Raw genomic sequence first — 24,526 nt, forward strand, 5'->3', positions numbered from 1 at the left:
TTTCCCCATCTTTCTACAATAAACACATATTCATTGGATAGTTTTCTAATGTTATTTTTTAAGTGAGCGTCTTGCAGTTTTCTAATAAACAAGTATAGAAAGCTCACAGTTGTAGGGTTTTTTTGTTTCTGCTTTCTGTGAGTGGTGGAGGGAAGTTAGGGGAGTTTAGTTGATGTTTGTTCCCATATCGCTTTATTGCAGTTTCCCAGTGGGACATGAGGTGCCTAGACACCATCTGATGACTCCATATTACCCCTGCAAAACCATATAAAGGATGGTTCTCATGATTGTCCTTTTTACCTAACCATAAATAACCCCACTAGATAATAGCAGGCTGGCTAGGAGTAGGGCACAAAACCCCTCCATCACCAGTCTTTTATACTCAGTTCAGATAACTTTATGCTCACCACTTGCAGCAGAGGGTTTGGTAGAAACCACTGAATCACAATGCTGCAAGAAACCACCTTCCAGCCCTAGTAGGTGGAATCCCTAATTAAGCCAAGATGCTACCATGTACTCCAAATATTTATTAGCAGGCCTTACATGCCCACCTTCAATCTATTGGCTATATCCTGAGACTCCCAGATTTTTTTGAGGGGGGGGAACCTTAAATGGACTCTTTCTCAGTCCAGCTCTGTAATAGAAATATATGCACAGACACAGCCACCTGTCTTTCACACAGAAACAAAAGTTTATGTATCTGCTTAATGCCTAAGAGCATGGTCTTTGAGGTTAAATAGCCTTCAGTTGATTAGCTTTAGCTACATGATCTTATCTATCACAATAACCCTACAAGAACAGTAATATCCTCTTTTACAGGTGGGGAAATTGAGGCTCACAGAATTTAAGGAGCTCGTTCAAAGTTATACAGAGAGTAATGAAAGTTGGAAACTGAGCCAACATTTACCTGACCCCAGAGTCTGGGGGGGTGGAGGTGGGGTTGCATCTCTTGCCAGTATTACTACTACTCCTACAAAGATATGACTATAGAAACATGTACATCTTAAGGACCTAAGTCACCAAGTTACTTGAGATAACTGTTTTTTCTCCCCCAGCTAACTCCCAGAAGGAACAAACCAGACCGTCTTTCCCTTTTCTTGTACTTTCCCTCCCTCTGACTTTCCTGCATGGGGTACACACACAGAGTCCTCCAGAAGTAACAATTTGCAATGGGATTAATGAGGGTTCCATACCTTCTGGGGTTGCAGGAGACCTCCTTCCAGGCAGCTGTACAGAGCTGGGCCCACTCACTGCTAGAAGTTATGAGTTAGTCTCCTCTAGAGGGCCTGAGCTGAGGCCAGTCCCTTCTTCATTGGGATGGCCAAGGGCTCAAAAGTCTTTCCTAAATCTCCTTGTAAACAACAGTTGAAGATGCCCATGGAGAGGATGGAGGAGTGGCCATTTTAAAAAGCCTCCAAGGAACTCAAGTGATTTGACTCCCATGCCCTCAGTCTACTTCATAAAGTGGTTGTGAAACTCTCAGAAAGTTTCCAAGTATGTTGACAAAACATAGCATGTGACCCCTGTTGAGGTATCATTGCCTCTTGGTAGAAGCTCCATATGATGGCAGCCACTTTGTAGAACCTACCAAACATCTTGAAGAACAAAACCAGTGGAGCCCACAAACATGGGGGAAAGTCTCCCGGGGCGGGGGGGTGCAGAGAAGCTGGATGGGAGTTCCTCATCTGAAAAATGGGGGTAACCATCATTGGGTGAACACAACCGGCATAGGGCCTGACTTATAATGAGCCTTCCAAGAATCTCTAGTAGAGCAAATCTAACTTGATTTTTAAAACTTAATATCAATCTCAAGAACCAAATATTAGCCTAGCCAGCTGCCCCTTCTGCCAGCAGGTTTACTTGTACAAACAAATCATGTTCCCCGAGTAAGGAGGATCAAGCTGACACATGCCATTGTTCAGAAGGCAATTATCGTAATGAGGGAAAGCAAACTGAATGGAGGGCTAATCCAGCTGCTATGTTGATAAAGCATAATAAAGGTGGCTGCTATGGAGCAGGACGCCGAGTTAATTTGCACTTTTCTCCACAAGCCTGATGCTGCATACACCACAACTACTCTCATAACTAAATAGGAGCTAATTACTTGTGTTAATTACCCAACCCTGGGTCAGATCCCAAGGCTGGTTAAAGGTGGCCAAGGGCTAAGCACATGGGTTCTTCCTTTGTGTGTTACAGAGGCCAAGTTTGGGTGCCTAGAGCTTTGGGATCAGTTCTTATTACCACCTTTAAGACACGTCCTCTGCACAGATGAAAGTAATTCTGCAGACAGGCCCAGCCACTTCCCCACTTCCTCCTTCTTATCTTTTAAGATCCCGAGAAACCAAAATATTTTTCCAGATTTTCTTTTCTCGACACAGACCACTATATCTGTGGAAACTTTAGCAAAAGTTAATGAGTCAATAATTAATAAACAATTATATGAATGATCCCATTCATACAATATTCTGAAAAAGGCAAACTACAGAGATGGAGGAGAGATGAGTGGTTGCCAGGGTGAGGGTGGAGGGATACCCTGGGGCTCCGAGAGCTGTGCCCTATGGATCCTGGGGATGGAAGTATAAGGCTGTGCATTTGTTAAAACCCACACACCACAAAGAGCTATTTTCCTGTATTCTACTGCATATGACTTATAAATAAATTTTAAAAGTAGATAATAAAACGTGTTCTCTCTCTCTCTCTCCCTGGCGCTTTCTTATGAATTTGTCTTTATCACCAGAAATTGCAAAGATACCTTTTTTTCTGACACCCTTTGAAACTAGCAAAAATGGGGCAAAGGGAAACAATTGCTTGTTGCACTATTTTGGTAATAAGTGCCCTGTATTCTATTGTTTTTGAAATGATTAAGCAGGTGTGGATATTTTTTTCCCTTGGAAGGCTCAACGGTGTCTACGAAAACAGAGCATAGCAAAGGCTGGAACAATTTTCCGGTGAGATCAGTCAAGTCCTAATCTCTGTGACGCCAAAAGACTTGGCTGCAAAGAGGAAAGTGTAGTCCGTTCCCCAGCTGTTTTGTCTCTGTGTGTCTCTCAGTCTCTGGGACTGCTCAGAGACTGGTGTCAGATTATTTGGCGGATGCCAGGGAGACCCATCAGAGTTGGCAGCTTTCCTCAATAACACATTTTCTTGCACTTCCTCAACGCCCTTCACTCCCTCCAGCTACAGCCTGAAATTCTTTGTCATGTCATTTCAACACCAGTTGCTTGAAAAAGACAAATCAGCGACTTTATGATGTTATAATCTGCATCTTTCTTTCTTTTTATTTTTCTCCCCTTGGAGCCCTCAGAGTGACTCCTCAAAAAAAGGCTGATGCAAGCCATAAGTGTCACAAAGGTCATTCATTATCACAGCACCCTCAAAACTCACACCATTTCCAAAATAATCACACCAGAACTGATAGACAGTTTTGCATTCATTTGTAATGTTAAGTGCTTAATCAACAAGTTAAATATTCTTCAGGTTCACAAGAATGATGACAACCTCTGAATAGTTTTCGATCACTTAAGTGGGGTTTTTCTGATTAGGGCTGACAGATGTATATAAGAAGCAAGGAGGTTTACCTACACGCTTTTTTTACTTGTTGGGAATATGATAATGTGATAAAATTAAATCTTCACATGCTTGCACGTTTTTGCCTTGCAATTATAAGTATACCTTTGTTGCAGAAGCAAAAGGGGGGCATGAGATGGAGTCCTGCATCTGTTATCTGTCCACAGTGATGGGGGCCTAGGGAAGTCATATCAGGGAGGTAAATGCTTAAACTCAATTTGTAGACTCACAGACTTTCAGGTTAGTAGAGGCCTTAATAATGGCTCTGATTAGCTTTTCTCAAGTGCAAGGACAAGAGAACATTCCACTTAGCTCGAGTAAGAAGATGCATGAACCAGGTCTGAAGCTGAAAAACTATAAAGATCCAAGACGGCCCTGGGGCCCAGCGACTTGGTTTGTCTGTCTCAGGCCACACGATTTTCCCTCTCAGGGGTATACCTCTGCCTCTTCATTCACATGCTCCCTCCTATCCCTATAAAAATGAACTCTTTTTAATTGCCTCACACTTTCAACTTGCTCGTGGTCCTTTATGACTTTTCCAGCCTCCCCTTAGCATCAAAACCAAACTTGCTGGCTCACATGCATTTCTTAGTTTTAGAATCTGAGAAAATTTTATTCAGTACCTTTTTACACACCAGGCCCGATTATGTGTTACTGTCACCCTGTGAATTGACAGCCCTGAGATCAGGTGTCAACCCAAACTGTTCAGTCCAACATGGAGAAACACGGTACAAAACACAGCCATCTTGGCCACAGGGGCTCTGGGTGGGCTGTTCCTACTAGAAAGGGAGGGGTAGCAAGGCTGTGGGATTGCTCTACCCTGATCTAACAGTTGAGTGTCCTCTTCAGTAGGGTTTTCAAACTCCAGTGCCTACAGTGGCCAGACAGGCGACGGAGCTGTGTTCAATTGTCTGGTCAAGAGCATGCATTGCTTGAGTGGGAAAGACTTGGGAGAACTGGAGAATGTAGCCTGGTATGAAGGAGAGGAGAAAATTAGCTCCAGTGGGTTTGTTGTCATGCAGAAAAGAGGGCCTGGTGTTGGCAGATCTTCCAATTCTTCCACAGAATCCAGACACTTGATACTTTACTTAAAACCTCCCAAAAGGGATGCTTGCTTGGGTGGCTCAGTAGTTGACTGCCTTTGGCTCAGGGCGTGATCTCGAGGTCCTGGGATTGAGTCCCGCACCGGGCTCCCAGTGGGGAGCCTACCTCTCCCTCTGCCTTTGTCTTTGCCTCTCTCTCTGTGTCTCTCATAAGTAAATAAAATATTTTTAAAAAATTAAAATAAAGTAAAATCTCCCAAACTTGAATGTTCACTCAAACTTTCTAAACAGTATGAGTCCACCAAAATATCCCCTTATCTCCTCCACCTTTCAGCCAACAACTGACCTTTAGTCACATAGCAGTGAGCGAGACAACACTATTTTGAAAGGAAGCCCCCCTTGCTTTCCAACAGTTCTGCTCATTTAAAATTCTTTCATTTATTTGAATCTAAATCTGTATCCTCACAATCTGTCTTTCATGATGTGAAGGGGAAAAAAAAAAAACAAAAGCCCCTTCAGTGTGATAGCCAAAGACATACTTGACGACACCTTCAACACACCTACCTCTTCTCATTTCTTCAGAAGCACTTCATGTGATCCACTCCTTCTACTACCCTGCTGGCGCATAGCACGGAACATCACAGAACTCTTCCAGCTTCTTCATTTGAGACTTTATACTTCTCTTAGCATGACTGAAGATTATTTTTGATGACAACTTCATACTATTAATTCAACCTGTGTTTTTAAGTAAACTGAAGTGCTTAAGGTATGTTGCTGGTTGGTTGTTTTTCACACCAACACTTACTAAACCTGATTTTTATCACCCTGCTCTTGTGAAGTTAGGTTCTCAGGACCTGAGTAAATTCATTGTCCCTGTTAAATCTTATCTTGTTAGGTTTCTCCCAGCCTTCCAGCCTCTCCTTTAGGTCCTTCTGATGTTGTTCCTATTGTTCAAACTATTAATATCTCTATTCATAGCCATTATTTATTATCTATTCTCCAAAAAGAAATACCAAAAGGCATACCTGCATACCAGCCTATATTTTAGATTTACTTCTCTTTCTGTAAGAGATTTTGTCATTAGAGGGAAATTCTCTTTTTATAGCAAAATTTCACTTTGAGAGTCTTTTAATAATTCTTCACTTTTACTTATCTGGCCCCTGTATCTATATCTTTTCCTTGGGAGGTTGAAATCTATATTTCTAAAGTCCAGAGCATGTATCTGGCTATGCTCTGTACGTCCCGGCCTGGGAGTCCTGCATAGTCCGAGACAACCAGATCATTTCCTCCTCACATTCTCATCATTTCTGCATCTCCAACCAACTGTTCTTTGTTGAACAGAATTAGATCTACCACAACAGTTTCCCTCATCGCTCCTTCTGACTTTTGAGATTTAAAACAGTGAGCATGCTTCCAGCTATGATGGAATGGATGATATCAGATTAATCCCCCACTGAGAACAACTATAAAGCTGGATAAAATACAAAGGCCAACTGTTGGAAAGCACTGGAGAGCAACCAAGGCAACCAGGGCCCCAAAGGGGCCAAGATCCTGAAGGCACAGGAAATGCATTGATATGTGCCTAATATTCTGTGCAGGACTTCCCCTGGAGGCATTTGCTGACTTCTCAGTTGTGCTGATACAGGCCTAATGTTGAAGATTGGTTCCCTAAAACAGATTAGTAAGCATGATGCTCACCAGAGGGTATTTAGGATCAACCTCTGCGAAGGGGAGAGGAAGAAGGCAGGGCTGTGTTGCAGGTCCAGCCTCTGCTGACCCATAGCAAGTTCTAGAGCTAGAAGAAGCCTTCTGAGTTAACCTGAGTTGTCGAACAGGGTACAGGCTGGAATGAGGTGGAGAAGCAGTTTTCTTCAGAAGAGGCAATCCCCAAAGAAGGCTGATGACTGGAGGCTTCTTTTTTTTTTTTTCTTTTAAGATACATTTATTTATTTGAGAGAGAGAGAGAGAGATAAAGAGCATGTACATGAGTGAGGGGAGGGGCAGAGCGGGAGAACCTGTAAGCCGACTCCCCCTGAGTATGAAGCCCAACATGGAGCTCCATCCCATGACCCACAGGATCATGACCTGAGCCGAAACCAAGAGTCAGACACTCAACCAACTGAGCCACCCAAGCACTGCTGGAGGCTGCCTTCTGATGAGACTCCAAGTAGTTAGGGGGATAAATCTTTCATTTCTGAAGGTGACCTGGCCATTGCATCACAGCATCCATCACACACTGAGAAACCAAGCAGAAATCGGCCTCTAAGAGGTTAAAAAGCCAATATTAACTTCGGTCATCTTACAGTGCTAGAGATACAGCAATGAGTTCAAGGGCGGCAAGAAGGAAGGGCACTGATAAACATCCAAGTGTTTAGTTGAGGACTTGGAAGAGCTAGCCCATAGGAGTAAGAGCCTGAAATCATCTCAAGGAGATCAGCAAATTATCAGCCTCTCAGAAGAAAACTAAGTCTTTTCTTAAAGAAGGTAACATCAGCCAAACTCTCTGTGACTTTTCCTACATAATGCCCAACATAAAAAATTATCAGACAACCAGGAGACAGCAGCAAATGACATGGGGTAAGGGGAGGGGATAGAAAGAGACAAAGCAGAAAGTAGAACCAGAGGGAGGTGATTTAGATGCTAAATGTAACAGACACAGGTTTTAAATAGCTATGATCAACAGTTCAAGAAAATAATGGAGAAGACAGGGAATTTCACCAGAGAACTGGAATCTAGAAGAAAGAACCAAAGGACACTCCTAGAACTGAAAACCACAATAATAGAAAATAAGGATCCAGTAGATTAAACAATAGAACACAGCAGGAAACAGGTTTAGTGACTTGGAAGAGAGATGAGTTAAAAGTATCCAGGAGGAAGCAGCACAGACAGAGGGAAAAAGATGCTTCTTCAAGCTTAACAGACATATGAGAATCAGTAAAAATGTTTCAAATAAATGAAATTGGAGGCCTAGGTGGACATATAAGGGAAAATAGAGAAGAAGTAATATTTAAAGAAATATAATCTGAGGGTGCCTGGGTGGCTCAGTAGTTGAGCATCTGCCTTTGGCTCAGGTTGTGATCCCGGGATCCTGGTATCGAGTCCCACATCGGGATCCTCTCAGGGAGTCTGCTTCTCTCTCTGCCTATGTCTCTGCCTCTCTCTCTCTCTCTCTCATGAATAAGTAAATAAAATCTTTTTAAAATAACACAAAATAAAGAAATAGAATCTGAAATATAATTGTCCAAATGGACGTATTAGAGAAGCTTGGATTGTTTCCCATTAGGGATGCCTGCAGGCCTAGGCAGTGAGCCTACGCCACCAAATAGCAAACGCTCATTGAGCTCTTAAGACACCCACTCAGGATAGCATTTAGGTCCACCCACATCCTCTCTGTCCTTATAACTGCATTGTCATCAGAGGAGGAAGCTGTAGCTGGAGGTTCATTCCTCACCCAAGGTCACCAGCCTAACCAATCCTCTGCTATTGACCTCTCTGCCATCCTCCTTGTAGCAGTGCATTTATTAGTCTCAATGTTTTTCTTGGATAAACCCTTTAGGCAAAATAAGAATGTTCATGGGCTTGGGGAGCCTTGGGAAAGACAGTTCTAGGAATTCTGGAGACAGGAACATCTCACTAGGTGCTCTAAGGGCAGGCATGAGGCACAAGGGAGGATGACAGGTAAGGGGAGAAAGAACAGCAGGTGGGAGAATCCTTTCAATATTGTTTTTTGTTTGTTTGTTTTGGAGTTTTTTGTTTATTTTGACTGTTTGTGTGTTTTCCTGGCAGCTGGTCTTATGCTCAGGAGGAATCAACTCTTCTCTGCTTTCCCTTTCCTGCTGGATGGCCTCCCCACACCTCAGCACACCAACTTCTGGTTCCGCCACACTATGGGTTACATAGGCTTTTATGTGATGACGTAGGGGCCCACCCTCCATTGCAACACAGCTTCTATGGGAACATGTGCTCTGATTCTAGCAGCACTTACCCTTGACCTGAGAACACAATTCGTCTTAGGGGGGACCTGCCTGTATCTGAGGAGTTAATAGCACCAGATGATGACTTCAGCCTCATCACGGAGCATATGTGATTAATTACCAAAGGAGCATGAAACCACAGGACACTGAGTTCTAAAGACACAGAATCTTGCAGCTTGCAGTGTGTTGGGGTGGAGAGTTTCCCTGGAGACCAAGGAAGTGTGGGATCAGCTCTGAATCCTAGGTGGGCTTCGGATAACAGATAACGCAGGCAAAAAAGAGCAAAGAAAAGCAGCTACACAGGCTCGAGGATAAATGGGAGGGGCAAGGAGCTTGCTTTCACTTCTAGAAGCTCCCAGGGTCTCAACAGGCTGCAGGCCACTGTCCCCACTAACTCCCCATCAGGTATGGGGGCAGACTTCCCATTGCACCTGGAGTTCTGAGGCAACAGTTTGCTTCACGACAGGTCTATGTTTGTGCAGGCTGCCACTGAGCCTTCCCGGCCTTGGCCATGCCTGCCCCAGGAGGCTGGCCCCTCTGCTCCCCGCCGCCATGCCATCTCTTCAGGGTGGCAGGCTCCAGAAGCATTTCTGAGGCCCGGAGGGATAGGTGCCAGCCCCGCACCACACGCTGCAGAGTCAGAGGCAAGCCTGGGGAGCAGGGGGCAGGGGGGCTGGAGAGGAAAGGCCTGCTGACAAACTGCGAGCTGCAAACTGAATTAGGGCACCGGAGAGCTTCAAAGCCTTGCCCTCCCCCAGTGGCCTTTCCTCTCCACTCACCTAGAAGAGCACAGAAAGGCGGCTGAATGCAGGGCTTCAAGCCCCTGATCCAGGAGACAGGGGAGTGAGCAGGGCCAGTTTCTCAACCCCGGCCTCTGACTTCTGGGTACTAAGCTTAGCGGCAAATCTCCCTTTCTCCATCTTTAAGGCGGAGAGAACTGTGCACTCAGTTCTGCCACAACATGACACAGGCGTTCCTAAAGATCACTGCTCTGCAAAATCGCAAGATAGAAAACTCGAGGCAGTGGGGTTGGGGTACAACACCCCAAAATTTAATCAGTGACACATAGAATAAGGTAGAAACTGTAGCATCATTGCACACATGTTCAGTGGTTAAGAAATATGTAACTACTACAAATAAGTCTGGTGCCCTACTTTGCGGAAGACCTGGAGTTTGCTTGCAGAGGTGGATGTTGGTGTATGAGTTCCCCTCACAGTAGAGGGGGAAGTGCTGTCTGACACTGGGGGGAAAGTACTGGCAGGATGTGGTGGGTACGGCTCCTGTACAGGGGCACCAGGACGTGCTGGACGTGCAGCTGGTGGCAGTCTTTTGCATCCCAGTTTTGTCTGTGCCTGTGGACAAAATTGAACACAAAGCTCACAGTATGATCACATTGTTCTCCTCATACATCAATTATGGTGAAACAAATTTTCATTTTTCAAACTAGTATTATAGCAAAGCTGGCTGTACTAACTGCTTCATGAGTTCATGAGGGGGACAGCATGAGGATTAATTAGATAATTCCCATAAGTGTTAAATCCAGTGCCTGAGAAGTGGCGAAATCAGTGTTGCTAGTATGATGAATATACATCAAATTATTGTATTTCAAACGAGTCAAAAAATGAATCTGGGGATGCCTGGGTGGCTCAGCGGTTGAGCCTCTGCCTTCAGCTCAGGGCATGATCCTGGGATCCCAGGATCGAGTCCCACATGGGGATCCTTGCATGGAGCCTGCTTCTCCCTCTGCCTATGTCTCTGCCTCTCTCATTCTCTCTCTCTCTCTCTCTCTTTCTCTGTGTGTGTATCTCTCATGAATAAATAAATCTTTTTAAAAAAAGAAAATGAATCTGCAAATGCCAGGATGCCTAATTGTAGAGTAGGGAGTGGTCATCTAGGGAGTGTGTGTGGGGGGTGATCATTTATCTTGATGAAGAGAAAGGAGCACATGCCTGAGACACCCAGCAGCAAGCTATGCTAAGTTCTGTGACCAGGATGACAACCTGCATACTCTCCCTGTCCCCATTAACCTGAATATGATCCTGGGGATATGTCTGCCCACCCCTCTGTAGGCCTTACCTTCTAGTATTTAATATTTTGTAAAATAGGAATTTGGGCAGGGCTCAGCTGAGTGATTCTTCTGTCCCTCGTGGTATCAACAGAGGTCACTCGGTGTTACTCAGCTAGCAGATAGGCTGGTCTGGAGCATCCAGGAGAGCTTCATCCCCGTGTCTGTTGCCTTAGAGGAGATGGCCAGAAAGTTGGACCCAGGTGGGACTGTCAATAAGAGCACCCCCATGTCAGGAGGGGTGACATGGGAATTCCAGATCATCACTTGTACTACATCCTATGGGACAAGCAAGTTAGCCCATCCCATACTCAAGGGCAGAAGAGTCAGAGCCTACTTCTCAGGGTGAGGAGTGGCGAAGACCGGGACCCCCGTGAATCTACCACACCACCCTTGAAAACTCAGCTCCAGGATCATCACCAGAGAACTGGACTGCAGCTTTCTGCTGTAGACAACCTTTCCAGGGGGCCCCCACCATTTACTCTGCATATCTCTGCAATCATCTGTGGCCTCCTACCCTGAACACAGCGGTTTATCTAATGTTGCACTTGGGCTGCAAGCTCCTGTGTAGTGGGGACTAGGTGTCATTCAGTTTGTATATGGAGTGTCCTTGTCTTTGGCACCTACAAGCCCCCAGTAAAGCTTGAGTAAATGAAGGAGAGAATAAACAACACAGGACCACCACCGCCCCTTCTGTTCAAAGCCTCTGATGCCTCAGGAGCAGGAACCATGGCCATTCCTCTTGTAACCCCCACGTGTAACGTGCTGCATGACACTTAGCTAATACTTAATGTTCGTTGAAAACCCAAACCCATCTGCTTACCCACTGGGCCCTGCTGTGCAGCAGTGGCTGAGGGGCCTGGTGCTGTGACCCCAGCAGGTGAGGAAAGTATTTGCAGCAGTAGCCTGAGGCTGGGGCACACTGAGCTGAAAGCAGGACCTGAGGGTGTGGTGGATGGGGCCAGGGCATAGAGCAGGTCATTCTTGTGAGCGCCAAGAGACAGAGAAAAAGTGGATGGAAGCGGGGGGTTGCGGGGTAGACGTGAAGAAAAATGAGTTCTCCTGCTGCTGGGCCAGTCAGTGGAGGGAGCCAGAGCAAGCTCAGGATCACACCAGGTAATGATGTTGGTCAAATTGTCCTCTGCAGACTTGGCTGTCAACACAAAGACCACATACAGCACAGAAGAAAATCAGCCTTGGGTTCAATTCAAGAGATAGAGCTTTGGAAAGTGGGGAGCTGCCACAGAAAACCAGCACTTCCAAGTGGGAGCTGTTGGTTACCAGGAGCAGTAAACCAGGTATTGACTGTGTGACTATTTTAAGTCTCATTTAATTCAGCACTTGGATTAGGTGAGTGCTATTTATAAGGAGTGATCCCCACCGCAGCTTTGGTCCCAGAGCAGGTGGAGGTCCAGGAGCCTGGGGATCTCCCTGGGCTGGGGCCTGTGGTAGGAGGCCCAGGGCCTGCCTCCCACAATTAGTCCAAGGCCTGCAAGGAGAAGCCATCTGCCCACAGATAACAGCTCTTGAGCTCACTGAATCAGGCCTCAGCCCCACCTCACTGACGCCTCTACATGGCTACCAGGGGAAGGGAAAACGTGGGCTTTGTCCTGCCTTGTCTCAGCCTTCAGGAAAGATGAGATGAAATGGTTTGTCCCGGCTGGGTGGCCCCCTCCTCACGCAGGCCTTTGGTATCTTCCACTGGACACAAAGAACCGCCTCCTATGCCTCCCTGGACTGGAGCTGTGAGGAGCTGAGCTTTGAGACCGGCCCCAGCATTCTTGGAAGCCTGCGCTTTGGCTTCCCAGGCAGGTCCAGGTTGTCCCTGGGGACTTTTTCCAGAACAAATGGAAGAGACACACCCTGAATTGAGAGGCAGCCATGGCGAACAGGGCCTGGCAGAGCAGAGCCACAGGCCCGGCTGGGGGAGGGGCGAGGCCTGCAGATTCCCCCCTCCTCCAGCCTGGAGCTGCTCACCAGGCAGCCAGGAGCCAGCAGGCCCATGGCAGCAGCAGCAGAGGACAAGTCTTTCAAACAAAACCACATGACACACAAATCGGGGCAGAGCATGCCAAGCAGTCAGCTCTGCTAGGAGTGGCCGTGCAGCTTGGAGGCTGGGCTCCAGGGGACCTGGCTACCTGAGGTGCCCATCGGGGCAGGGGTCCTGTTTGAAGGCTTTCCAAGCCCTCCTGGTGCAACAGTAAATCTAGAGGCCGGCTGAGAGCTCATCCTCAGCCCTGCTCTGCAGGTAGAGACCTGGGTGCAGGTCAGAAGGACACAGCCACCTCCAGGGAGAAGTGGGCCATGTTTGGGTTGTGAGGCCTACTCGGGCATCCTCGGGAAAACACTGAGCGGGGAGGGGGGCTAGCTGGCAGGCAGTGTATCATTTCCCGAGCCTACTGGCACCCTGCCCATGCTTCCACTGAGCACTGTCCCTCCCAGTCTGGGCATGGAGACAGTGACACAATTTAAATTGGACCTGTCCCTTTCCTGTGTGTGAGCAGTCATTGGGGACCCAACCTTGCATTCTGTTTGGTGGCAGGGTGATGAGGGTCTGCCAGACTTGCAGGCCCAGGTGGCCAGGTACTGATGGGACTGGGCCTCACTTTGGAGGTTCCGATGCTACTTTAGTCATCCCAGGGCAGGGGAGACCTCAAAGACCTTTCAGGGCAGAGCGATGCTGACGGAAGCTTCCTTCCTGCCCGGGAGACAGGCAAGCCATTGAGGTTTGTGTTCCCTTGTCACCTTCAATCTGTTAGCTACCAAAGATGCACAAGGAGGCGTATATTTTTTGAAGAGTGTTTTTCTTTGTCACTAAAGTGTAAGGAGACACGCCTTCCTGAGCACATGCTTTCAACACTGCATTACTCCACAGCCCGGTTCCCAAAGTGGCCCCTGGGCCTGCCCGGGTCTTGCCCTCTGAAAGTCAGGGACATACTTTTGCGGTTTGGAAATGTCAATGCAGTCTCCTTGGCATCCCTTCTATCCTCGTCACTTCAGAAAAGTTGATCTGGGAGGAAAGGCTGGGCTCTCCAGAGCCTGCCCCTTCCTCAGAAATGTTCCTTCACTGGTGACAGGCAAAACACACACTTTGCCATTCCCGGATCTCTAGTGCCCACTTGTCGGGGGAAAGCGGGCCTCTCTGCTTCTCGTGAGGGAGGTGGCAGGGTGGGCGGCAAGGAGCACCCCCAAACCAGCCATTTCCCCTCCTCTGAACAAGGCAGCCGCTGCCTTCTCAGCTGGCCGTTACCTCTGAGGGGAATCCTTCCCATTCGCTTACATCTTTTTTCCTCCCAGCATGTGTGACAGTGTTTCCTAACACGTGATACACATACCTTACTCTTGGAGAGACTTTACAGAGCCCAGTGGCTTCTACTTCCCTTCAGTGGGAATGGCTGGCCCACACTTCTCTGTGTTGTTCCTATAAAACTGTCCAGGACCCTCACTGAACAATGATCCTGTATATCTGCAGACCCCACCCCCTTCCTCCCATTTCTCTTCCCCAAAGAAAGCCTCTTTTTTCTCTTTCTCTCATCTTTTGAGTTAATACCTCAGGGGGCCTGTAACTGGGCCCCAGGCCCTGAGACATAGATCAATGGGAATCAGTGAATTCAGAAGAAGAGAGTGGAGTGTGTGTGCATGTCTGTGTGTGTGTGTGTGTGCGTGTAAGACAACTAACATTATACAATAATTGTAATTTAACAATAATGAATACAAAAAAGGTCATTAACAAATGTCCTCAGGCCAGAAAAGAAAAAAAATGAAAGAAAAAAGAAAAAAAGAAAGAAAAGAAAGAAAGAAAGAAAGAAAGAAAGAAAGAAGAAAGAAGAAAGAGGAAGAAACGAAAGAGGGAAAGAAGGAAGAGAAAGAAAGAAAGAAAGGAAGAAAGAAAGAAAGAAAGAAAGAAAGAAAGAAAGAAAGAAAGAAAGATCCTCAAGCCAAGACTTGGAAATGCATACAGAGCTCACAGGCTGTCAGGAACTGTCCTGAGCACCGGACATGCATGAACATGTATTGGTAACTTCATCGCAACCCTGCAAAGTTAGTACTGTTACTATTTACCTCACTTTACACCTGAGGACCCTGGAGGAAGGTCTAAGATAAGACAGCAGATGGAACCCTCCAAGTATCTAAGAAATGATAAGCTGTCAGGATGTTTGGGGGCAAATGGCAGAGCAGCGCTGTCACATCCGGGCTGTCTGAGTGGCAGCCATGTTCTGAACTGAAGACCTCATTTGTCAAGGGTCCCCAACTGATTCAGGCCCTGGAACAAGGGTACAAAGGGCTGCCACGTCCTGTGTCACCAGAGAAAGATAAGGGAAGAGGGTGACACTAAAGACCTGACTCTGAGGTGAATTATCCAAAGGAAAACAAATTCTATGGTCAGCAAAGACTAGTAAATGCTAAGTTAAATAGACTAAAATTTCCTTATTACAGGACTTCTCAGAGCTTTCAATGTGCTAACATGCACTGTGAGTCATGTAACAGGAAACAGAGAATAAAGCATTTCCTCAGCTTATTAGAGCTGTTTGTGAAGAGACACTCATGAGACCAGAATCCCATGGGATACACTTTGTGTCTGATTTAATCAGTTTTTCCACTTTAAAAATGAACGTTGGCCCGATCTGGCCTGGAACTCGAGGTGTGTCCCTGATTGTCTGAAAGACCCGAATGTCTGAGGATACCTAAAGAACGACTGGATCCACCATTTGGGAGACAGAGCACCGGCTGGGGGGAACCAACACCTGCTGTGTCTGATGAGACACCCCCCCCCCCCCGCCACCACTCACGCACCCTTACCTTTGGGCCAGCGTATCTAAAAGAGAAGCTCTGGTTATCACTGATAACCCAGAGTGAAAGGGCCAGGCTCCTCTTTTGCTCAGCACAGTGCACCCCACCAACAAATGGATGACAAACTTATTGTTATTTCTTAATTAGGAGCCCCTATAATTCAAAAATTTCATGAATTTACAGTAGAGTCTGGCTGCGTCAACACCACCTATGCCTCCCCACCCAGGAGCAGACCACTGGAGGAAATCATGGGCCATGAACTTCAAGATACTCCACTATTCCACTGGGAAGGTCATTCGTGGGGAGCAAGCAATATAAGAGGGGGAAGCCAGAAGGAACCTCTTGGGAGCTATATAACTTCCAGGCTAGCAGGAAGGAAACTGGGGGGGGGGGGGGTGCATCTCACTGTCAAAAGCTCCAGAACACAGGTACATACACACATGTCCTTTTTTTTAAATTAATTATTTATTTATGAGAGAGAGAGAGAGAGAGAGAGAGAGACAGGCAGAGACACAGGCAGAGGGAGAAGCAGGCTCCATGCACCGGGAGCCCGACGTGGGACTCGATCTCAGGTCTCCGGGATCGCGCTCTGGGCCAAAGGCAGGCACCAAACCACTGCACCACCCAGGGATCCCCACACATGTACTTTAAAGTTCTCCCCAATAACCAGTTATTGCCCATTCCACTGAAGCTTCCTTCAGGAGGCTCTCGCACCAGCCTATTCTGATTGCTTCTCCCAGGTGCACGATTATTCCCTTCTGACCAAAGTAGTGAGTCTCCTCTGGGACCCACTGCCAGATTAATCTTAAAACATTATTTTCACTATGTTCACTTGCCCTGACTAGGAGTCCACCTCATGGAGTCTTTTCCTCTGCCTTCTTGACAGTCTTTGAACAGGTCAGGCATGCTCCCAGCTCAAGGCTGTCAGCAACTGTGGGGAGGGCCTTGGCCCTGCAGTCCAAATGCCTCACCCTCTATCTACCTTGTCCCTCCTTCAAGTTCTTGTTCAAATGTCATCCTCTCAATGAGGCTTCCCCTGGCCACACTAATGCAATCTGACCTACAAGCACTTCCTACTTCCTTTTCCCGCTTCATTTCTCTCCAGAGCACTTATGACCTTCTAATGTGCTATATATTTTATTTATTTATTACATTTATCATATGTCTTCCCAGCAGAATGTCAGCCGACATGAAGGCAGAGTTTTGTTTTCTTTGGTGCTGTATCTCCAGCACCCAGAACAGTGACTGGCACAAAATAAGTGTTCAGTAAATATTTGTTGAATAAGTAATGGAATGAAGGTTTAAAAAAAGAAAACACTGGTAGAAATGCTGTACTTCTTGTTAAATTTAGCCTTTTAGGTGTTTGGTAACTAATTGTTATTTGCAAGTGAAACTAGTCACTGAATCCTTAACAAACCTTCCAGGGCTAAAGCTAATAATGTTGTGCTTCCATCAATACAACACATTTTTGTTCATTTATTGGAGCCTAAAGCCTGGCCTTTCTCCATGAAGCTATTAATAATACAGAAGCCCCCAGGGAACCCCGTGACCCACTGAAGGTAGAAGGGAGAGATTATTTCTGAAAGAAGGAAGGTGACTTTTTTCTGTTTGGTTTTGTCTGACAATACCTTCAGAAATGATACCCCAAATAAACAAGTTCTCTTGGAAGACAGTGTGCTTTTTAACTGCAGTGCTATAACTTTGCTTCTAGAAAAGTCTTCAGGGTCAGTAGGTTTTTTTTCTTGTAAATCTTAGAGTGACAAATTTTCACTTTCAGAAGGGGGGCTTGTTCCTACAAAACAAAATCTAGTGAGTAAAATGGCTAAGCAGTTGAAAACACACTGAATGGACTGAGTGTGTTATGTGAGTTGAAAGCTGAGAGCTCACTGCTTAGAGCTCTCCCATCTTGGTGATCTGTCGACTGAGCTGCTGCTGCTGGGGCATTGGCAGTGGTCAAGCTTATCTTTCTCTTTGTGCTTTGGGGTGGGGAGTTCTTTTCTTCTAAGATTAGATCTCCACATCAAGATAGGGTATACACACTTTCTCTGTTCCACCTGTTAAATACAAATAAAAATACTTGGATAAATATATGTTTCTATTGATACATTTATATTTAGTAATAAATATATAGATATATTTTACATATATTTATACACAAATATTTAATATAAATGTAAATACTAGCAATGTAAATATATTTCCCTAGGTAAAGGACCAGGAAAGGGGCAACCGAGCAAGATGGAAAACTTTTATTTTTTTTTATTTTTTAAAGATTTTATTTATTTATTCATGAGAGACACACAGAGAGAGGAGAAGCAGGCTCCATGCAGGGAGCCCGACATAAGACTCGATCCCGGGGCTCCAGGATCACGCCCTGGACCGAAGGTGGTGCCAAACCGCTGAGCCACCCAGGCTGCCCGGAAAACTTTTAGACAATAACCACTCCACCCCCAACCAAACACCAAGGAAAAAATATTGTCACACTGCCACTCCATTGGCACAAACAGGACAGGGAGCCTCCGTGTCCACCTCGCCTACTCTAACAAGGTGCCCTTCCTCCTCCTGCATACTAGGGTGGCATCGGAGAAGACTGAGTAGGGATCTGGAAACTTCAGTCCCACCCACCCTCTCTCTAGAGCCAGTGAAGACCATGTGAGGACACTGAACTTCCACACTCACCCAGTGGTAATGAGGCAGCACCTCCCCTTCCCCCAGTATCACTGGAAAGTGGGTGGGAATCCACAATTTTCAGCACCATGAAGTGGGGCAGAGCTCTACTTGGCTTGACCCATGTATCAGTAGAAACTTGCTAAAAGAGAAGATGTAAATAAAGGGCAAAGTCTTGTAACACAATATCCAGGTTCAGGATACAAACAAAAATCACTACTCCAAGAAGCAGGAATCACTATGAGTGAGAAAAGACACTCAACCCACACCAACACCAAGACAATATAAATGTTAGAATTATGAGACAAGGAATTTCAAAACGCCATCTTAAAAATGCTCCAATGAACAATTACAAACCCACTTACAAAAAGAAAATCTCAACCAGGAAATAGAAGATGTAAGGATGTAAATTCTCTAAATGGAATTTTTAGGACTGAAAAATAGATGATTACCAAAATTTTAAATACTTAATGGATGGGCTCAACAACAGAATGGAAATGGCAAATGAAAGGATAAATAAACTTGAGCATAAAATAATAGAAAGTGCCCAGTCTAAACAAAAGAGAAAATAGAATAAAAAATAAAAGGGAACCTCAGGGACCTGTGGGACTGCCTTGTAAGAGTTAATATTCATGTCACCAGAGTCCCCAAAAGAGAGGAGAAGAGTGGAAAAGGCATTAGAAGGAATATAGCTGGAAATTTCCAAAATTCAGCAAAAGACCTAAACTGACAGATCTGAAAAGGTGAATGAAGCCTAAAGAGGATAAGGCCAGAGAAAACCACACCAAGTCATATTATAGTTAAACTTCTAAAAAGTAAAGACCAAAAAAAAATTGTTTTAAAAAAGATTTATTTATTTGTGAGAGAAGGAGCACTAGGTGGGGAGGGGCAGAGGGAGAGAGAGTGTCTCAAGCAGACTCCCCACTGAGCGCAGAGCCCTGCATGGGGCTTGATCTCACAACACTGAGATCATGACCTGAGCTGAAATCAAGAATCAGACAACTAACTGAGCCACCCAGGCGCCCCACCAAAAACTTCTTGAAAGCAATCAGAGAGAAATAATACCTTACCTTGAGGGGAAAAACAATTTGAATGACAGTGAATTTCTCATCAGAAACCACAGAGGCCAAAAGGAAGTGGCACCACATTTTCAAGTGCTGAAAGAGCTATTGGTCCAGAATCCTGTATCCAGTGAAGAAATCCTTAATGAGTAAAGAGACATCAAGATATTTTAAAATGAAGGAAAACAAAGAGAATCTGTGGTGTGCAGACATATTCTAAAATAGCTTAAAAAAATTCTTGAACAGAAAGAAACATCTGGGAGGGGAAAAAGAACAATGGGAAGAACATGAAAAAGACAAAGACCATAGACCTCTTGAATCTTCTAAATTGTGTTTGGTTGAAACAAAAATTACAACATTGTTCAATTGGCTCTAAATGCATGGAGAGGAAATACTCCAGGAAATTATATCATAAACAAGGGAGAGTAATAGGAACTGAAAAAGAGGGAGGCTTTCAGCACCTTATTCAAACTGGTAAAATGTCAATAGTGTAGACTGCTATAAATTATGTATGCATAATGTACGATAGCTAAACCAACAACTAAACCATCTCTGTAAAGAGATACGCTTGGAAACACTAGAGAAAAATCAAAATGGAATCCTGACAAATGTTCAAGTAACCAACAGTAAGACAGAAAAGCAAAAACAGAAGAAAGCAAAGGGAAAAACAGAGAACAAAAAAATAAAAAGGCTGGTTTAGCTCTTAATATACCAATAATTACATTAAAGGTAAATAGTCGATGTTCCTAGTTACATAACATCTTCAAAATGACAAAATGAAAGATATGGAGAACAGATTCGTGATGGCCAGAGGATAGGAATGAGGAGGAGGAGGAGGAGGGAGTCTTGCCGTGAGGAAGGAGTTCTGGATCCTGACTGCAGCCCCCATCACACATATGTGCACGTGTGATGAAATGGCCCGATGTGTGACACCACTGTACCAGTGTCAGTCTGCCTTTCTCATTGTTCTCTTGCTGTGTAAGGTGTCACCTTTGAGGGGAAGCCGGGTAAATAGTCTGGCCATAGGACGTCTGTCTACTAGCCTTGCAAATTCCTGTGAATCTGTAACCACTTCAAAATAGAAGGTTAAAAGGAGAGTGATAAAGTCTGGACATAGCTGCCTGGTTTCCAATATTTGGTCTGACATCCTCTGTGTTGTAGTGAAAGTCGGGGGCCGCCCTCTCATCCTGTCCCCACTCCCCCCACACAGCCTTGCCCACCACGAATTCTTTAGCTAGAGACAAACTATCCCATTTTTACAGGTCTAGCAGTTTCGGTCTTCCAAGGAGAAACCAAGTCATCCTGGGACAAATAGTCCTTCCTCCTGGGGAAGAAAAAGTCACCATTATGGGCCACTGGTAGTAAAATAAGAACCTGTTGAGAAACCTGAACATAGTAAAGTCATTTGAAAAAGGCCAGGAAGTCAAGATTTCTCTTAAGTAATGAGAATTGAGTGTATGTATTTATAGTGGGGTTGTTTTCTCGGTATCACCTGGTTCTCCTAAGGCACCGGGTATGTTCTGGAGCAACTGTTTCCAAAAAGGATGGGGCTGAATGGAAAGGAGTTCAGGGAAGACACAGACGCCTGTCATGGCTAAGTTACCAATATGTCTGTGCCTCAGTTTTCTCAACTGTTAAATGGGAATGATAATAGTGACTCCCACATGCAGTCGTAAGTGTTCAAAGAGCCACGATTTGTACAGCACTTTGAAGAGTGCCTGGTACCTAACAGGCGTTAAGTAAGTTTTGCAACTTTATTATCATTCTAACATACTGGGAATATCTTTCTGGTGGCCCAAGGACAAGAACACATCTTTGTGTGTGATCTGGGAAGATGTCAGATTGGGAGCCAAAAATGAGCCTGAAGTGAAGGGGGGGACATGTCTTCCTCCACTTGAGGCCCTCCTACCTGCTTTCCCCAGACCCTGTAGCATGGAGATTGCCACCTGGAAATTTCTGTGATGGGGGCACAAAGAGCTAGGGTAGGGGCAGGGGCAGGAAAGGAAAGGGGCCCCTGGGGCCAAGTCTGGGTCTGTGGGCTCTAAGAGCAACTACTTCTCAGAGAAGTTGCAAGTTACTTTGCTTGTTATGTGTCACTCCAATACTCCTCAGGCAGCAGCCCTTTCTGCAGCTAAAGGCTGAAGGCTGGCCACTCCAATCCACAGCAGAATCTGAAGACTGAGCGTTAATCCCCTTTCCCCCTCCACCCCCATCTGCTGTCCCTCTCACAGACTTTCTCTGGCATCCCACAGCTCCTGGCCTTTCTCCAAGGCCACCCTTTCCACAGTCCTCCATCTGGGAGCTTAGACTAGCAAAGAAGGAGGAACAGCCCCCTTCCCACTTCCTAGGGCCACACAGTGCTGCCAGCCTCTGGCTGGCCAGTACCCTGGACTGTGCTCCCTGTGAGAGACTCTCCACTGAACAATGGGGATAGCTTTAAAGGTGATATCACTGGAGAGGAAGCAAAGGTTCCACCTTTGCTCCCTTTAGACTTTTGCTGTGCCTCACAAGGGAAGACATTTCACAACCTTACGTGCTCTTCAAGTGTGTCTTGAATACTCCCTCCACTGTTTCCCAAGTTCTGTGGCCCTGAGGTGTGTAGCTTGTCTAGCATGTGCACAACCTCCACAACCACATTTGTTTTATTGGGAGTTACCAGACGAAATGAGCGGCTGGCCCTGAATTCTTCTCATGGCTCCCTTGAGATGGATATCTGTGGTTTCTGTGTGTCCCACATCTGTGTGTTCCTCTTCTCTGGAACAGGCCCCAGGGTTTCCTCTGGGGACCCATCCTCCCCACAAGATCATCCTCAACCTCAGGCCAATGAGAAGACTCCTAGGGAGTCACAGGTAAGGTTTTGCACTGAAAGAGATATGAGAAAGAACTTAACCTCCTAATTTCAATGATCTTAAAATCAGGTAGCCACTTCTCTTTTTCAAAGTTATTTGACTCTTCTAGGTTCTCTACATTTCCAGACAAATTTTAGAATCAATTGAGTTTCTACATAAAAACGATTGAGATTTTGGTAGGAGTTGGGTTAAGTCTAGAAATAGATCAATGTGGGGAGAACTGACATCTTAGCTGGGGTCAGTCTCCTCACCCATAACAAGGCATCTTTCTCAATTCGTTTAGGTCTTCTCCAACTGCCGTAGCAATGGTTCACAGTTCACGGTGTACAGATCCTGCATATCTCTTGTCAAATGTACTCCAATTTCACTTGCTTGGATGCTATTGTAAATGACATTATTTTTTCTTAATTCCAACTCCTGATTGGTCAATGCCAGTATACAGAAATAAAAGTGACTTTGGGGTCACCTGGGTGGCTCAGACGGTTAAGCTTCTGACTCTTGATTTTGGCTCAGGTCGTGATCGCAGGTTGTGAGATGGAGCCCCGCATCAGGCTCTAAGCTGGTTGCAGAGTCTGTCTCTCCCTCTCCCTCTGCCCCCACCTTCTTTCTCCCTCTCTTAAAAAAAAAAAAAAAAAGACAGAACAAAACAAAAAATGATTTTTCTATATTGATATTGTATCCTGCAGGCTTGCAATAATTCACTTCTTAGTTGATCACTTTGATCATAGATGACTATATTGTCTGCAAGTAAAGAGAGCTTTGCTTCTCCCTTTCAGTCTCAGTGTCTCTTAGGTCTTTATCTTCCTAGTTTCCCTGCTCAGTGCCTCCCATACTATGTCAAACAGAAGTTGTGAGGCAAACATCTCTTATTCCAGACCTTAGGGGAGGAAAAGGATTTAGTCTCCCACCATCAATAATGTTAGTGATACATTTTTTGTAGATACCCCTTATGAAGTCAAGACTAGTTACTACTAAGTCTTTTACATTGTGTGTGTGTTTAATCAGGAACAAAAGTTGGATTTTGTTGAATGCTTTTTATACAGCTATTAAGATAATCAAATAATTTCTTCTTTGACTCACTGGCTGGTTACCAATGTGCTGCTTAATTTACAATTGTTTGGAGATTTTCTGAATATTGGTTCTTGATTTGTAATTGACTTCCACCACGGTCGGAGGATATACTTTATATGACTTGAATCTGCTTAAATAAACTGAGACTTGTTTCATAGATCAGAGTACAATGTGGTCGGTAAATCTTCTGTGTGTACCTGCAGAACACGTGTATTCCACTCTTGCTGATTGATCTATAAATGTCGGTCAAGCTGAGTGGGCTGATAGGGTTGTCCTAGTCTTCTGTGTCCTTGTTAATCTTCTGCCCACCTGTTCTATTAATTGTTGAGAGAGTGGTATTGGAATCTTGGACTATAATTGTGGATTTGTGTATTTCTTCTTGCAGTTCTGTCAGTTTTTGCTTCGTGGATTTTGAAGGACTGTCACTCAGTACACAAAGATTCAGAATTGTCATGTCCTCTTGATTAATTAATCTCTTTATCATTATGAAACGACACTCTTTTTCCCCTGGAAATATTGTTTGCTCTGTAATCTACTTTGTCTTATATTAATATCTTCTCTCTAGTTTTCTTTTGATTAATGGTTAGCAGCATGTATCTTTTTTCATCCTTTTACATTTAACCTCCTTGTGTCTCATTAAAATTGCATTTCTGTGGCAGCATACAGTCTGCTCTGAGTCACAGTCCTCAGCCTCCTCATATTATGGAACAGTGAACATGGTTGGCAGTCTTGCTTCTCCCTAATGCCCAGGGTCCTCCCTTGACCGTGGTAGTGATTAGAGAGACGCAGATGGTGGGATGGAGCAGGGTGTACAGACAGAAGTTCTGGTTCACCCTGTCGTGAACACTGTCTTATAAGTGAGGTCAAATTCCAGCATAGCAGCTGTGTGACCTTGGGCAAGGTCCGTGACCATCCTGAGCCTCAGTTTCTCCATCAATAAAATGAATTGAATACTACTGGCTTGGCAGGATTATAAATAACTCCTTCCCCGGGGTCTGGAACCCATTTACTGATAGACGCTCTCATCGTTATTATTACTTTTATATCAATGTATGTACCACACAGATGCATATATTTGCATTACAAATCAAACTCTTAAGTGAGCACAAGGCAGCAATCATACCTTTTTTTAAATTAACTTGCTGTGCCAGGGAGGTAATAAAATGAATGAAATCAGCATTTTCTTTTTCAACGTGCCTGTCATAAATTAGGCATCTAAGTAAGTGTCTCTTTCCAAGGCTGCAAACACTCCTGCCCCGGCCCCTGTGGGTGAGCCGGGCCAGATGGAAAGGGGTAGTGCATAAATTCTCTGCTGTTCTGCCCCGTGCCCTTCTTGGAGAGGAGCCTGCCCAGAGGGCTTGCTCTTGAGTTGTGTGATCATGACTCCACCTTGCAGGACCTTGACGAGAACCAAGGGTCCTGGGCTTTCATCAAGTGC

Source organism: Vulpes vulpes, chromosome 2, assembly GCF_048418805.1.
Source record: "Vulpes vulpes isolate BD-2025 chromosome 2, VulVul3, whole genome shotgun sequence".
NCBI lineage: Eukaryota > Metazoa > Chordata > Mammalia > Carnivora > Canidae > Vulpes > Vulpes vulpes.